Below are 16,967 nucleotides of genomic sequence, written 5' to 3' on the forward strand. Positions count from 1 at the left end.
CACACACTGCAGGTATAGGACTGCCTTTCTGGGACAAAGGACTTCAAACAAAGCATGCAAAGGCTCTACTCCAAAGGAGGGGGTGTGTCTGTGCAGTACTGTGTCCTTTAAGACTTCGAGTTTTTTTTTTAATTTTTTTTTCTTTTAATGTTTATTTATTTTTGAGACAGAGAGAGAGGGAGACACAAAATCTGAAACAAGCTCCAGGCTCTGAGCTGTCAGCACAGAGCCTGATGCAGGGCTCGAACTCACAGACTGCGAGATCATGACCTAAGCCGAAGTCAGAAGCTTAACCGACTGAGCCACCCAGGCGCCCCTAAGACTTCGAGGTTTGAATCCCAGCCTCATGCCAAAGATAAATGCAGGAAAGCTGTGGCACAAGGTGAACTGACTGCCCTTACAATTCTGAGGACTGCTTGAATGGTGGGCGGCGGGGAGGGGGGCTGAGATTCCTGGTAGGAGACAATAGATTGGGGGTGGTGGCACTTCCTGCCCAAAACCAACATGGTGGGATTTCAGAGAGCAGCACAGCAGCCCCCAATGGAGGCAGGATTCAATTACACCAACACCGCCCCCCCCCCACTCCCATTCCTGGCAACTGCTTATTTACTGGGGCAAGACTGACTCTGAGCCAACACAGCACGCTTCTCCTCCAGAAGACCAGCATGGCCGATACCCCCCATACACCAAGTGTACTGAAAATCTAGTACTTCAAAATGACACCTGCAGTTCTGATGGAAAAAAGACCAGGTTTACTTTTTTTCTCTCTCTCTTTTCTTTCTTTTCTTTTTTCTTCATTTTTTCTTTTGGAATCAGACACATAGTTTCTTGTTTGTTTGTTTCATTTCCTTTTCTCTTTTTTTTTGGAATCAGGCTTCAATTATTCTCTCTCTCTCTCTCTCTCTCTCTCTCTCTCTCTCTCTTTCCCCTTTCTTTTTCTTTGGAATCAGCCTTGTAGTTTTTTTTATTCTCTGGGGTTTTTTTCATTCCTTTTCCTTTTCTCTTTTTTTGGGATCAGGCTTTTTTTTCCTTTTTTTCCCCAGGTTTATTCTAACAAACAAAACAAAGCACACATAGTTAAAGGTCCAAACACTTCCCTCTGCAGAGGGCTAACCACTAGGGAAGAGCAGGCAAACAAAACAGCACAGTGCACACAACATACACCGGAAACACTTCCTGGTGTGCCAGGCCCTGGACAGTGTATAGCATTACTCTCAGGTGCAGGAAACATAGTAAGCTTTTAAAACACACAAAAGACAGAAACTTAGTATGACAAGACAGAGGAATTCTTCCCAAAATAAAGGTCAAGAAGAAATCATAACCAGGAACTAGTTCAAAACAGATATAAGCTATATATCCAAACAAGAATTTAGAACAACAGTCATAAGACTACTAGCTGGCTTGAAAAAACCATGGAGAAATACTTGCTGCAAAGATAGAAACCTAAAAACTAGTTGGGCTGAAAAAAATGCTTAAACTGGGATGCAAAACTGACTAGATACAGTCACAATGAGTATAAAGAAGCAGAAAAGAAAGTAGGTGATATAGAAGATAAAATCATGGAAAATAATAAAGCTGAAAAGAAGAGGGAAAGAAAACTATTAGATCACAGGGGAGACCTAAGGAACTTAATAATTCCATAAGATGAAACAATATCCATATCATAAGAGTACCAGAAGAAGAAGAGCAGGAAAATAGGGCAGAGATTTATTTCAGCAAATCATAGCTGAGAACTTCCCTACTCTGGGGAAGGAAATGGGCATTAAAGTTCAAGAGCCACAGAGAACTCCCCTCAAAATAAAAATAAAATAAAATAAAATAAAATAAAATAAAATAAAATAAAATAAAATAAAATAAAATAAAATAAAATAAAATAAAATAAAAAACAGGTCAACACCACAACATATCATAGTGAAACTGGAAAAATACAAAGAGAGATTTCTGAAAACAATCAGGGATGAAAGGTCCTTAACCTACATGGTAGACACATAAGGTTAGCAGCAGACTTGTCCACTGAAACTTGGCAGGCCAGAAGGGAGTGACAGGAAATATTCAACGTGGTGAATGGGAAAACTAAGCAGCCAAGAATTCTTTATCCACCAAGGCTGTCATTCAGAATACAAGGAGAGATAAACAGTGTCCCAGGAAAACAAAAACTAACGGAATTCATGACCACTAAACCAGTCCTGCAAGAAATTTTAAGGGGGACTCCCTGAGTGGAGGAAAAAAAAAAGACCAAAGCAATAAGACAACAAAGGACCAGAGAACATTACAACAACATAAACCTAGAAATCAATAGTAAAAGGAAAACTGAAAAATTCACAAACACTTGGAAATAAAATAAATTTATCCTAAACAACCAGTGGATCAGAAAAGAAATTAAGAGTGAAATAAATCAGACAGAGAAAGACAGATACTATATGTTTTCACTCATATGTAGATCCTGAGAAACTTAACAGAAGACCATGGGGGAGGGGAAGGGGAAAAAAAAGTTACAGAGAGGGAGGAGGCAAACCATAAGAGACTCTTAAATACTGAGAACAAACTGAGGGTTGATGGGGTGTGGGGGGAGAGGGGAAAGCGGGTGATGGGCATTGAGGAGGGCACCTGTTGGGATGAGCACTAGGTATTATTGTATGGAAACCAATTTGACAATAAAGTATAGTTATAAATAAATAAATAAATAAATAAATAAATAAATAAATAAATAAATAAATGTAAAGGGCAAAAAAGAAAAAAGAAAAAGAAAAGAAAGAAAAATCTACAACCCAGGTGTATTTAGAAATAGGTCTTAAACTCTTGAATCTCATGTATTAAACTGTTCCCATATCATTAAGTGCTCAAATTTTTGCCATAATTGGAAAAGGTAGTCACTCTTCCAGTTGCCAGTCTCAAACAAACAAATGTGAAGCGTGTGAACACAGGTGCACTAAAGTTTTTTGTTTATTGTAAACTTTGGTTCATTCTCTTATTTTGTAAGATACCAAAATTCCCGTTTCTAATCTAATTGCATGGGGATAGTTTGATTCTTCTGGGAACAAGAGAGAGACTGTGTATAGCATTCCAAAAATAAAACAACTTCAACAACAACAACAAAAAAATTAAGAGAAAATAAATGGTTTCTTGAGACAAATGAAAATAGAAATACAACAAACCAGAACTTATAGAATACAGCAAAAGCAGTTCTAAGAGGGAACTTCATAGCAATAAACACCTATATTAAGAAACAGGAAAGATCCCCCATAAATAACTCAACTCTCTACTGTAGGGAACTAGAAAAAGATGAACAAACTGAGCTTAAAGTTGGGAGAAGAAAAGAAATAATAAGGATTAGAGCAAAAATAAACTGAAGAGAGAATACAAAAACAAGAGAAAAGATTAACCACAGTAAGAATTTGTTGTTTGAAAAGATAAACAAAATTGACAAGATCTCGGCTAGACTAACCAAAGAAAAAAGAGAGTGGTACCAAATTAATATGGTACCCATATGTATTCTGAATCCACAGAAATACAAAGGATCATAAGAGGCTACTATGAACTACAGGCCAACAAACTGGACATCCTAGAAGAAATGGAAAAGTTCTTAGAAACATACAGCTTAACAGGACCAAACCAGGAAAAAAATAAAAAGCTGAAGAGACCAACTGCCAGTAAGGAAATTGAATGAGTAATAAAGAATCTCCCAATGATGAAAATCCCAAGACCAGATGGCTTCACTGTTGAATTTTACAAAACACTTAAAGGAGAATTAAAAACAATGATTCTCAAACTCTTCCAAATAATCAAGGAAGAGGGGACACTCTTAAACTTATTTTAAGAGGCCAGCATTATTGTAATGTCAAAACCTGAAAAGGATGTTGCTAGAAAAGAAAACTACAAGCCCATATCCCTTATGAATACTGATGTAAAAATTCTAAATAAATACTAGCAAACTAATTCAACATCACATTAAAAGTATCACTCACCATGAGCAAGTGGGATTTATCTCTGGGATGCAAAAATGGTTGAAATATGCAAATCAATCAATGTGATACATCACATTAATAAAATGAAAGAATTGTATGATAATTTCAATACATACAGAAAAAGTATTTGACAAAAGTCAATGTCCATTTATGATAAAAACTGAACTATTTGGCATAGAAGGAACATATCTCAACATAATAAAAGTCATATGTGACAATCCTTCAGCTAACATCATACTCAAGGGTGAAAGTTTGAAAGCTTCTCCTTTAAGATCAGAAACAAAACAAGGGTGCCCAATATCACCACTTCTATTCAAAATATAGTATTGCAAGTCCTAGACAGATCAATCAGAATAGAGAAAGAAACAAAAAATATCAAAATTGGAAAGGAAGAAGTAAAACTGTTTCTATTTGCAGATAAGGTAATATTATATGTCGAAAATTCTAAACAACCAATATTAGATCCAATCAATAAATTCAATACAGTTGTAGGATACAAAATTAATGTATAAAAATTTCTTTACAGTAACAATGAATTTTCTGGAAAAATAAAGAAATCAATCCTATTTACAATAGCATCAATCTTTGGCTATTCAAGGTTCCATATATTCAAGTCTATTTTTGTGGTTCCATATAAATTTTAGGAATGTTTTTCTACTTCTGTAAAAATCTCATTCGAATCTTGATAGGGGATACATTAATTCTACAGGTAGCTTTTTGTATTATACATATTTTAACAATATTACTTCTTCTAATCCATGAACATGGGATATCTTTCTATTTATTTGTGTCTTCTTTGATTTTTTTCACCAATAATATTGTTTTCAGAGTAGAGGTCTTTCACCTCTTGGTTACATTTATTCTTAAGTATTTTATTATTTATAGGCAGTCTCTTCACAAATGATGCTGGGTTAATTGTATATTCACATGTAAAAGAATGAAAGTGGACCCCTATCATACCCCATTCACAAAAATTAGTCATAATGGATTAAAGACTTAAATATAGGGTGTGAAACCACAAAACTTGCTAAAAGAAAACAAAGGAGTAAAGTTCCTTGATGTGAGCCTCAGAAATGACTTTTTGGATGTGACATTTAAAACATAAGAAACAAAAGAAAAAATAAACAAGTGGGAGTACATAAAACTATAGACTTATGTACAGCAAAAGAGACCATCAACAAAGTGAAAAGACAAACTACAGAATGGAAAAATATATTTGTAATCTATATATCTAATAAAGGATTAATATCAAAAATGTATAAAGAACTCATAGAACTCAACAGCAAAAAACAACCCAATTAAAAAATGGGAACATGATTCGAATAGACATTTCTCCAAAGAATATATACAAAAGGCCAACAGGTATGTGAAAAGATGCTCAACATCAGTAGTCATTAGGGAAATACAAATTAAAACCACAATGAGAGATATCACCTCGTGCCTGTTAGAATGCCCACCAACAAAAAGACAAGAGGTAACAAAAGCTGGCATGAAAGTGGAGAAAAGGGAACCCTTCCACACTGTTCATGGAATTGTAAATTGGTACAGCCACTATAGAAAACAGAATGGAGGATCTCCAAAAAATTAAGTATAAAGAACTACCATATGGCCCAGCAATTCCACTTCTAAGAAAATATCCACTGGGGTGGGGGCGGGGGGGAAATACTAACAAAAAGATATCTGCACTACCACGTTTAAAACACCATTATTTAGGGGCGCCTGGGTGGCTCAGTCGGTTAAGCATCTGACTTCGCTCAGGTCATGATCTCACAGTTCGCGAGTTCGAGCCCTGTGTCAGGCTCTGTGCTGACAGCTCAGAGCCTGGAGCCTGCTTCACATTCCATGTCTCCCTCTCTCTCTGCTCCTTCCCTGCTCATGCTGTGTCTCTCTCTGTCTCAAAAATAAACATTAAAAAAAAAATTTTAAAACACCATTATTTAAAATAGCCAACACATGGAAATTACCTAAATGGGTGAATGGATAAAGAAGTTGGCGTGTATGTGTGTGTGTGTGTTTGTGTGTGCATGTGCACATGTACAGGGATATTATTTGCCATAAAAATAAGGAACTGGAGTGCCTGGGTGGCTCAGTCGATTAAGCATCTGACTTCAGCTGAGGTCATGACCTCACAGTTCATGGGTTCAAGCCCAGCAAGGGGCTCTATGCTGACAGCTCAGAGCCTGGAGCCTGCTTCAGATTGTGTGTGTCTCTCTCTCTGCCCCTCCCCCACTTGCACTCAATCTCCCCTCACCTCTCAAAAATAAATAAACATTAAAAAAATGAGAAACTGCTACAACCTGCAACAGCTTGGATGAACCTTGAAGGCATTACACTAAGTGCAATAAGTCAGACAGAGAAAGATAAAAGCTGCATATTCTCACTTGTACGTGGAATCTAAAAACAAAAAAACAAAAACAACAAAAAACTCATAGAAAAAGATATCAGATTAGTGGTTACCAGAGGCAGGATTGGGGACTGGGAGGAAAAATTGGAGGAAGGTGGTCAAAAGAAACAAATTTCCAGGGATAAGATAAATAAGTGCCAGGGATGTTAATGTACAACATGTTGACTATAGCTAATACTGCTATATGATATACAGAAAAGTTGCTAAGAGAGTAAATCCTAAGAGTTCTCATCATAAGGAAAAACTTTTCATCCTTCTTTTTTGTTTTCATTATATAGTATCTATATGAGATGATGGATGTTAGCTGAACCTACTGCAGTAATCATTTCACAATAAATGTAAATCAAACCATACTGCTGTATGAGCTAAACTTGTACAGTGATGTGTGTCAATTATTTTCCAGTAAAACTGGAGGGGGATGTGAAACACATCATTAACTTCTCTCTTTTTTTTTAATGTTTATTTATTTTTGAGAAAGAGAGGGAGCGGGACGGAGGGAGGGAGGGAGGGAGTGAAGGAGGGAGGGAGGGAGGGACAGGGAGAGAGGGAAACAAAGAATCCAAAGCAGGTTCCAGGCTCTGAGCTTTCAGCACAAAGCCTGATGCAGGTCTCAAACTCACACACCTTGAGACTATGACTTGAGCTGAAGTCAGATTCTTAACCGAGCCACCCAGGTGCCCCACCATTAATTTCTCAGTCAGGTTAACCTGCCATATACCTTTCAGGGCAGTGAAGACAAAACCTGTCTCCTCAGCCCTATCCTGTCTCCTCAGTATCTCTGTGGGCTGCCAACCTCACTGCAAATCACCTTCTCCAAAGAGGTGAAGAAACCTAAATGCCTTGAAGCCATAGGTCCCATTCTCACCTTCTCATCACCATTGTCTCTTTCAAATACCCATGACCCCTGACAATCAGGAAACTATATTATTAGTGTATGTGTTCATTACTGTAAGTTTCTATTCATAACACCACTTAATAATGATAATATACTTTAAGAAAGAATGGATTTATAATCTTCCCAGATATCAGAACAGCTAGATAAGATTATTGATATATTTATTTGGAAAGCAATATTTTAAATATTCACTTTATTTCAATACCTCATTGGTGAATTGTATATCTTACAAAACCATCTCTCTCTACCTGATACACTTGTTCAGCCATGTTTTCCAAATAATAAAAAACAAGATGAAAAACAACTAAATTATTTCCTTTTTCCTTCAGTGTTTCAAAGGACTTGGGTTGTGAATACTAATAAGATGATTTTTTTCCAGTTTCCTAGATTCTGGTCATCTGCCTGCTCATTAATTAATTAGGAATTCAACTCAACAAAAAACTTCTTGGAGATAGAAAGTTAATGCATCAGCACAGAGAAAACAACATCAAATTACTTTTGCTGATCATAGTCTGAGAAATGTCTAAAGACAGCAAGATATTCTAAGGATGCTCCCACTTCCCTTATGACCCTCTGACTATTCAGAGAACAAACGCAGGATTTCAGCACCCTTCACTAGGACCTAATCATTAAAAAAAAAAAAAAAAACAAAACTTCATGTATTATTGATGAGGACAGCTAAGCAGGTAAAAATAATCTCCTATCACTTCAAAGAAATTGTGAGTAAATATAAAATCAATTCATCAGATATGTTTTAAAATCACAGCTGTTAGACTTAGAAAGAATCTCAGAAGATCATTTCACTCCATCTACTGGCTTTATAATAACAAAGTATTATTCTTTCCACATGAGCATAGAGGCAGCCCAGAAGGTTAGGGGAAGGTCTCTTGGCACACAGCTGATTAGGACCAAGAAACAACATGAAGTTAGATTTCAATTTCCAGTGTCCTCATATAGGCCTCTTCCCACTGTGCCCAGCTACTTTTCTTCTAAAAATTATTCTGTTTGGAGCATTAGTGGTCATTCCTGTATTCATTCTATGTTTTTTAAGCATATACTGTTTGCCAGGAAGTATGCTAGACAATGAAAAGAAAAAAGAAAAAAATATATAGTATCAGCACTATGTGTGTGTGTGTGTGTGTGTGTGTGTGTGTGTGTGTGTGTGTGTGTATACAGCTCACAATCCAGCAAGGAGAAAGTTACCATAAACAATGAACCGTATACTAATTTCATAGCGATAGCAAAGTGCTCTGAGAACATATGAATTCTGCCAAGAAGATCGGAAGCTTTCAGCCCCAAAAGATGAGGAGGAGGTATTCCAGGCAGAGGAAATCATGAGAACAAAGGCATGGATGTGAATGGCATGCTTGAGAAGCAGCAAGCATAAAGCAAGAGAGACATTCCACATCAAAAACAAAAGAGCCTTTGCTTTCACACAAACCTAATATGATAAAGCATCCTCATAGCTGTACACAGTTAAGTCATCTCTGCATCACACAGGCCCTCTAAAGGGCATAACTAGGTTTTCCTTACCTTTATTCCATGCTGTCAGGAAAACCCCTCCCCTCTTCCTCTGGGCCAACTCCCCGGTGTCCTTCCTGATAGATCTCTGATATTACCACTTTTTCATCCTCCCAGGAAGAGTTCATTATCCCTTCCTTTGTGCCCATTTTTTATATCTCTTTCTAGAGAGTATTCTAATTATTTGTTTACTTACATGTCTATCTCCCAAACAATTCTGTGAAGGTTTCAAAGACAGTCTACCTTTAGATCATTGTATGTTTGGTAAACCTACAAATGAATGAATGACCTTTTAGATGGAAAGCTAGGTGCTAAGGATGATAGATAATATGTGTAGTATGAGCTCTCAAGAAAAATAGATGCATACATAACTTATAAGTGGAAGAACAATTTTCAGAATTGAAACCCCCAGGGAAACATTTCCACTCAAATGAAGTCCATAACTGTGATTCAAAGATTTTCATATACAACTGTTTTGGTATTGATTTAAAACTCCACCTACATAGATTCATAAACTCAGATAATTTTCTTGTTACATTCTTAGAGCTCATAAAGATTGGCCTGAAAAAGTAGGTCTTTAGGTATAATTTAGTCATATTAAACAGAAGTGTAAGGGGGAGAAAATGACTGGTCTTTCTTTCATCACTGGCATGTAATTCATTATAAAGGTGTTAAACTCATCGGTAAGTGTGAAAATAAGAAGAAATGAGTCTACTGACAAAAAAAACTGCAATGAAACTGTAAACTAAAATTAATGCTTCATAAATCTTCAGCTTCTCAGCCTCATTGTCTCAATTTGTTATTCTCATGAATTATCAAAGTGAAGCACAGACACTGCTCCTAAAAATAAAGATTTTATTAAACTTCATTATGCACCAAAATGCCTGAAGACATTGCCTCTCCTTTGACCTCATGAGCTTTTCAAGCTACTCAATCCCAGGGTTAAAGAAATATCTCATTAGCAGTACCTGATGTCAGCAGATGTGTTATTAAACTGACTGTCACTCAAGCCCTCAGTACTGAAAAATACCTAGGTCATCCAATCCTTTACACTACCTCCATCTCTTTGCAATATAATAGCAGAAACTGTAGTGCCTGGAATTGTTATAATAATAATTCTAGAAACTTAGTCATTTCTGGGATGTCTTCGAGGTGATGGGAAAGAAGCTACCACCTGCCAGCAGATTGCTACACATCAGTAAGAGATGACTGATAGATGATAGACAATACTAGTTTGCTCCGACTGTCCTAACAAAACACTACAGACTAGGTGGCTTAAACAACAGAAATTTAATTTTTCACAGTTTTGGAGGCTGGAAGTTCAAGATCAAGTTGTCAACGGGGTTGATGTCTAATGAGGCCTCTTATTCTGGCTTTCTGGTGGCCATCTTATCACTAAGTTTCCACATAACCTGTCCTCAGTTTGTGCTCATTCCTGGTGTCTCTTCCCCTTATAAGGACATCAGTCCCTTATGATTTCATTTACCCTTAATAGTCTCCTTAGATAAGCTATTTCCAAACACAGTCACTTTGAAGGTTAGTGCTTCAACAAATGAATTGAGGGGTGGGAACACAATTCAGCCTGTAATAGATACGTAGGCATATAGATAGGTAGGTATGTGATAGATAGATAGATAGATAGATAGATAGATAGATAGATAGATAGATAGACAGATAGATAATGGGAGGGGGGAACCTTTAACTTGCTAGGTAGGTAGACTCCAATCAGATATAAATCTGCAAGAAATAAGCCATTGTCTATGAGGTTAAAAGTGAAAATTGTTAGAAAAGTCCACACTGCTCCAAAGTGTTGTACATGCATGCGTGCGTACACACACACACACACACACACACACACACACACACACACACACACGAGGTACTGTGCCTAAAGTTTCACATTAATCATTCAACAAATATTTATTTAGTAAGAACTTTTAGTAACTTTGAGTAATACCTAGCTCTGAGCTAGGTATTATGGACTATGTTAACTGAATTCTGGACTGAAGATGCTTATACTCTAATAAAGATGAAAGAATCTATGCGTTAAGAACGTTGTTCCGAGCCTTTATTGATAAAAGGATCACTACTGGGAGTGTTAAAATACATATTCCATAACCAAATCTTCTTGATCTAAATAGCCTGAAGAGGGCCTTGGACATCAATATATATATATATGTATACATACAATATATTTTTTAAAAATCTCTTCAAGTGATTCTTATACATCACTAATACAGAAAACAAATTCAGTCTACTGAGATAAACATTGGTCTTTCCTTCTAAATAGCAACATCTCTGGAAGATCGTACTACTTCAGTGTGGATGAACTCAATAGACAGCTAATAATAAATGATACATGACAATATTAGACTACTGAGCAAGAAAAGGCATAATGATTTAAGATAGATATATATGAAACTTGATTGCAAACATGAAATCCCTTCATAAATGTAAGAGATTATTATGCAGCAGGTCACTATTTTATCAAGTAACCATTCCATTTGAAGTGCTTCCAAATACTGAGCCAATATTTGTCTTTTTGTAATTTCTTCCAATGTTTTTAGTTCTAAACTTTTCAACTCCCTGCCTTTTCTAGAAATTTTCAGGATAAGACTCCACAATGCCTTAGGTCTGTGACCATAGCCCTATGGGGGTCCCTGAGTAAAAAAGAACCAAGGCTAATAAAGATCACTAGGCTTAGTTGCACAAACAGTTAAGAGTCTGAAATTAGTCCTGCTGTCATTACCCTGGGCTTCACTGCGTTGTGAGCCCAGGGTAGCTTTGTGTCTGTTAAGCAGCAGACTTCCCCTCAATCTTATTCCACCACACCCATCTGATCCATTCAAGTGGACCTCTGTCTGGGTTTCCTGTCCTCCACTAGAGCTTTCACTAGAACCTTAGCCTTCTTGGTTGGGGCACTGACACTTTGCCCAGCCATTGCCACCTATACCTTCTAGGGCTGGCTTCCATCCCTTGTATATCTATCTAGTCAGTGGCTGGGCTACTTTCACTCTTGGCATGCCAAAGCTGCTGTATGGACTCTTAGACTAATGCTTCTCAATTGAAAAGGCTCTGCCTCCAATGGAGTGTTTGGAAATTGCTGACGGTATATTTGGTTTTCACAATAGAAGCTGCCTCCTTCCACAACACCACTCTGCTTTGACTGTGCTTTGACTCCTAAAGTGTAGGAGTCAGTGAAAATAGACATCCTACAATGCAATGGACAGCCCCACACAAGCACCGGCTGTACTATGTCTTTCTAGACATTCATGTAAGTGGAATAACTTCTTTGACATTATCTGAGCCTGGATGCTAACTTTGTTTTACATATATTCTCAAAGTACTTTTGACACAAGTTCTAATACCTAACAAATTGTCCAGAATAGTCTCCAGCCTATCAATCAAGAGGGATCTGTGCCATCTAGCTAGGACCTGTACCAAGAATTGTTCATTATTGTGAAAATCACGTCACCAATAATGCAATGACATTCTTCGTACTTGAGTCACAAGTATGAAACTCCTGTATGAGTATACATTTGTGATTTCCATTCTCTGTGTGAGTATAAGCATGTGACTGCTTCATCATGTCTTTTGTATCAGCCAGGCCCATGTACTTACAAATTGAAATACACATTAATTTATTATTTTTAATTACTCTACGCTTGCTAATCCATTATATTAAAATTAGGGCATTGTAACGATTTATTTTCTGTGTGAAATTACATACAAAGATGGATTTTATTATCTATAAGTCATATTATCTTTGGGAATAAAAAAGTACATTACCAAATATCTGTTAGCAAGAGGAGATATTAGGTCTGATAGGTCTGAGATATCAATATTAGCCTTTATTCAATGAACATTTACAATGATTCTTGTGGATCTTTGACATACTCTTTCAGGGTTCAGCTACACTAGTCCCTGCAGTCTCACTCCCGTAAAGGCACTGTCCATACCAGGGATATCTCAGTATGCCTTGCAGCCAAGACTACCGATTTACAGATACCATCCTAAAATTCAAGAAGAAATTGTAGAAATTATGTCATTCATTTTAACTAAAAGCTAGATTCATATTAATAATGATAGCATATGAGGGATTAATACCTATTTTAACCTATATTTAAATGCTTTTACATGTATTGATTTTACTTGATATTCATAACACCCTGTGAGATCGTAGGGATGACAGTGTATTTCTGTCCCTGCTTAACAATGGAGAAACCTGAGGCTCTTCACGGCAGACTGGCTCAAAGTCACAGGTCTAGCAAGAAAGAGCCGAAATTCAAACCTGCACTTTCAGAAGACAAAAGCTGTACTCTTTTTGTCTATGTAATGCTGCCTCTCAAGTAACAAGAGGAGAAAAAAAATAATAGAAAGACTAAAATAAAAATAATCAATATGAAATGCTGCAACATGCAAATATTCTAATGGTGATTTTTGAAAGCCTAAAGAGGAAATTCAACACCATAATCTAGAAGATTTAATTAAGGTGGCTCTTTTGACATGTGAATATACTCTTCAAATGCAACTGGCCATAGGTCATATCTTTGGACCTGATGTGTACAGTGCCCATGTACATGCATAAATGGCTCCCAAAAAAGACACTTGAAAATAACTGTGCTGCTCTCTACTGTTGACAAAGGGGTAGGCACACAAAGAGCAAACATTTGCTACTTGTGTCTCTGAGGTGATAATAAAAATGGAGAGCTACAAAGTACTACTAACATCATTTCACTTTTATTCATGATTGGTTCAATAGCAACTTTTTCACTGAAATAAATATTTGACTAAACATATTTGTTTAATGAGACCAAACAATTCCTTTGGCTTAGAACAGACCCTACAGGGGTGCCTGGGTTGCTCAGTCAGTTAAGCACCCAACTCTTGATTTTGGCTCAGTCATGATCTCATGGTTTGTGAGATTAAGCTCTACATCAGGCTCTGCACTGACAGCGCGGAGCCTGCTTGGATTCTCTCTCTCCCTCTCTCTCTGCCCCTCCCCTGTTTGCATGCCTGTGTGCATGCACGCTCTCTCTCAAAATTAAATAAATAAATAAGTAAATAAATAAATAAATAAATAAATAAATAAATAAACATTAAAAATAAATAAAACAGACAATACAATTACAGTTTCTAATTGTTTTTATTTGAATTCTGTGCTCAAGTCTAGCTGAAAAGAAATGAACTAGCTGAAAAGACATTCAGTACCTGTAGCTAGTTTGCAAATTCTTATGTCAGGGTTAAATGAGTCCTGAAGGTCACAAAAAAAGCAAATGAATGTCTTACAGATGACAATTCATCCATAGGAAGCAGCTGCCTAGAGAAATGTGTTAAGGTGTCTGAGGTTCTGTCGAGGCTCAGTGAGAAAGAGTGCTATAATTGTTTAGTAATGTCTTCCATGGAAGGTAAAATGAGATGGTTGTACACAGACAACACACCTGTGATCCTGCACTAATTTGATCCACTCATTTTACAGATGAAGAAATTGAAGTCCAATAAGATTAAATTCAAATTCAAATTAAATCAAAGATCTCCTCACTGCTTGAAGTTAGGCTAGGTCAAGAATTCAAGCATCTCATATTGTGGAACATTCTTCTTGCAATTAGATACGTTTCTTAGTTAAACCTCCAAGAACAGTGCTCAAAAAATTCCAGCCCAAATTTCAGAAAGTAAAAAGTGATGTTCATTTTCAATATAGCTTAAGATAGTTGTTTACTGGCATCAATGTGCATGTTTTCTTCTTTACATAGATCAAGAGCCTTTGTGAAAGGTATGGGCACAGACAAAGCCCTTTCATCTTACAATTGATCTTTTTGATGATTTGTTCATAAGGAAATAGAATTTCCCATTGTAGAGTCATTTCCATGGTTACCTATTGATTTCCTATAGGAAACATCCTGTTTACACTGCCATCATGTCTTTATTGTGGAGGGTAAATCACCTTCTGAGTTTTCACTTTATCTGCAACCTGAGCCATGTAAAAATGAGCTCTTGCAAAATTACCAGAACAAGATAAATAAATGATTCATGTGAATTGGTTTTGCATGAATAAGTGATTAATCCTTTCTTTCAACCTTGTTAGGAGAAAATGCAGAATTAATGTCATTCTATGCAAATAGAAGCCCACTTTCCTGAATTCTGACCTAATTACAGGTATTTGTGAGGCAAAGTATATGTGGAATTTCTTGCAGTTTTTTTTAAAATAAGACTGCTACTGAAAATCAGAAATTCAACTTCTCATTATAAGTCTTAACTGCAGATGCACATAGATGATATTGAGATTTACTCTCAAGGTTCTTTCAAAATGTCCCATTTTTAGCATGCCAAAGATAAATGACCTTAATGGTTCAAAATAGGCCTCACTATTGCTTACCAAATAGTTGAGCCCAGAGGTCATGTCACAACCGTACCGGCCTGAACTGACTATACTCTTAGAAGCAAAACACCCAGGATACCAGTGTCTTGGTGTAGTGAAAAATGAGTGAACCATTCATTAAATCAGTAGAACACTCAAGAACCCAAAACAACATCAACAAAATGAAATTCCCTTAACTCTGAGGCAGAAAATTATTCTGCCTCTCTCTAGAAATTCTACTCTCTAGAAATGTGCCTCAGCTCTGTGCTAGAGGCTTAGGTCTCTGCCTCCAATAGCATTTTACCTGTAGGTGGGTACTTTGAACATAAACTAAGACTAACCAAATAATTCTGCACAAGTCACAAAATAAGAATACTTGAAGGAAGAGGTCACTGTGGACTGGAAGATGGTCAAAAAAGACTTCTTGTGTAAGAAGTGGAAGTATATTTTGAGAAATGGCCCTGAAGAAGCAGTAAGATTTGGATAGATACAAGTGGAAAATTACAGCAGCTAATATTTAGTGAGCACTTACTATAAGCCAGGTACACCACCAAATCCTTTACACTCCCTGTCTTACTTCATCTTCACAACTACCCAGGGAGGTGAGAAAGCTTTAACATCTCCTTTTATATGTGAGAAAGCTGAAGTTAAACATCTAGTTTTACAGGGCTAGTGGCAATGATTTCAATGCAGACTGACTCCTGAGTCTACAGTTGTAACTATACCATTCCAGGCAGAGGGAAATAAGGAACACCATGGCAGGATGCAAATCATAGAGAAAGAGGGTGGCAGAGGGTAAATCAGTCAATCAAGACATGAGTCCTATAGGGAGAGGGAGGGACGGCTAGGAAAACAGCATGGCGATGGATTATAGAGATCTCTGAACACCATTCTTGGTAGAATAAGATATGTGAGAATGGAACTCCAACTGAAAAGGTGCCAATTAATTCAGGTGGCACTGACCTGTGAGGCAGAATAGGTCTTAATCACCAGAACACTAAATGCTCATTATCCAACCTTTTAATGCGCAGCCTGGAAAGTTATCCTTGAAGAACCAAGATTTGATCATGCTGTTAAGGGGAAGAGAAAAAGGAAAAAGAATGAAAGAAACAATGCTTTGATCTCTCCCAGACAACAACTCTGTATTTCAGATGCATGTTTTCATTTCTTCCAGGTCCCTAGTGGAGATAAAATGAACAAAAGGAAAGAACAGATGGGACTAAAAGCAAAAGTTAGCTGATGAAAGAAAAAAAGCAAGGCTGGGGGAAGAGTGTATAGAAGGACACAGAATTAGAGCAAAGGGTTTTGAAATGTAAGGTTATCTCCCCTGCTGAGTTAAATACAAAACAACTCTATTGACTACTTTGCAAAGTAAAGTGGCTTTAGCAAGTCCTGTTGGAGACTGGTGCCTGGGAATAATCATATAGATCGTTCAGCAGAAAGGTCACCTGATGGAAACAGGTCAGCTATAAGGGCCTGGGGCACATGCATCAGTGCTTCCTTGTGAAAACAAGGTTAGAGACTACTCCAACATCTTAAACTGGCACAAGTGGAAATTAAAACCAGAGAAGGTCAAATGAAATGACATTGTATTGGGAATCAGGAGAGTGGTTCCTACTTTTCCTGAGAGGATAAATGCATTTTCCCAAGGTGACAAGATAAGTGGTAGAGTGCCCAGATCACATGTCCTGACTCAGGAGAGCATGCTTTCTTCTATACCCATGAACTGTAGAACGAACCAGACCTTTATTCAAATTCTAGCTGTGCCACTTCTTAGATATGTGACCTTAGGTAAGTTATTTTCCCCCCTGCTGCCAAGATTTA

This window comes from Felis catus, chromosome A2 (genome assembly GCF_018350175.1).
Source record: "Felis catus isolate Fca126 chromosome A2, F.catus_Fca126_mat1.0, whole genome shotgun sequence".
Lineage (NCBI taxonomy): Eukaryota > Metazoa > Chordata > Mammalia > Carnivora > Felidae > Felis > Felis catus.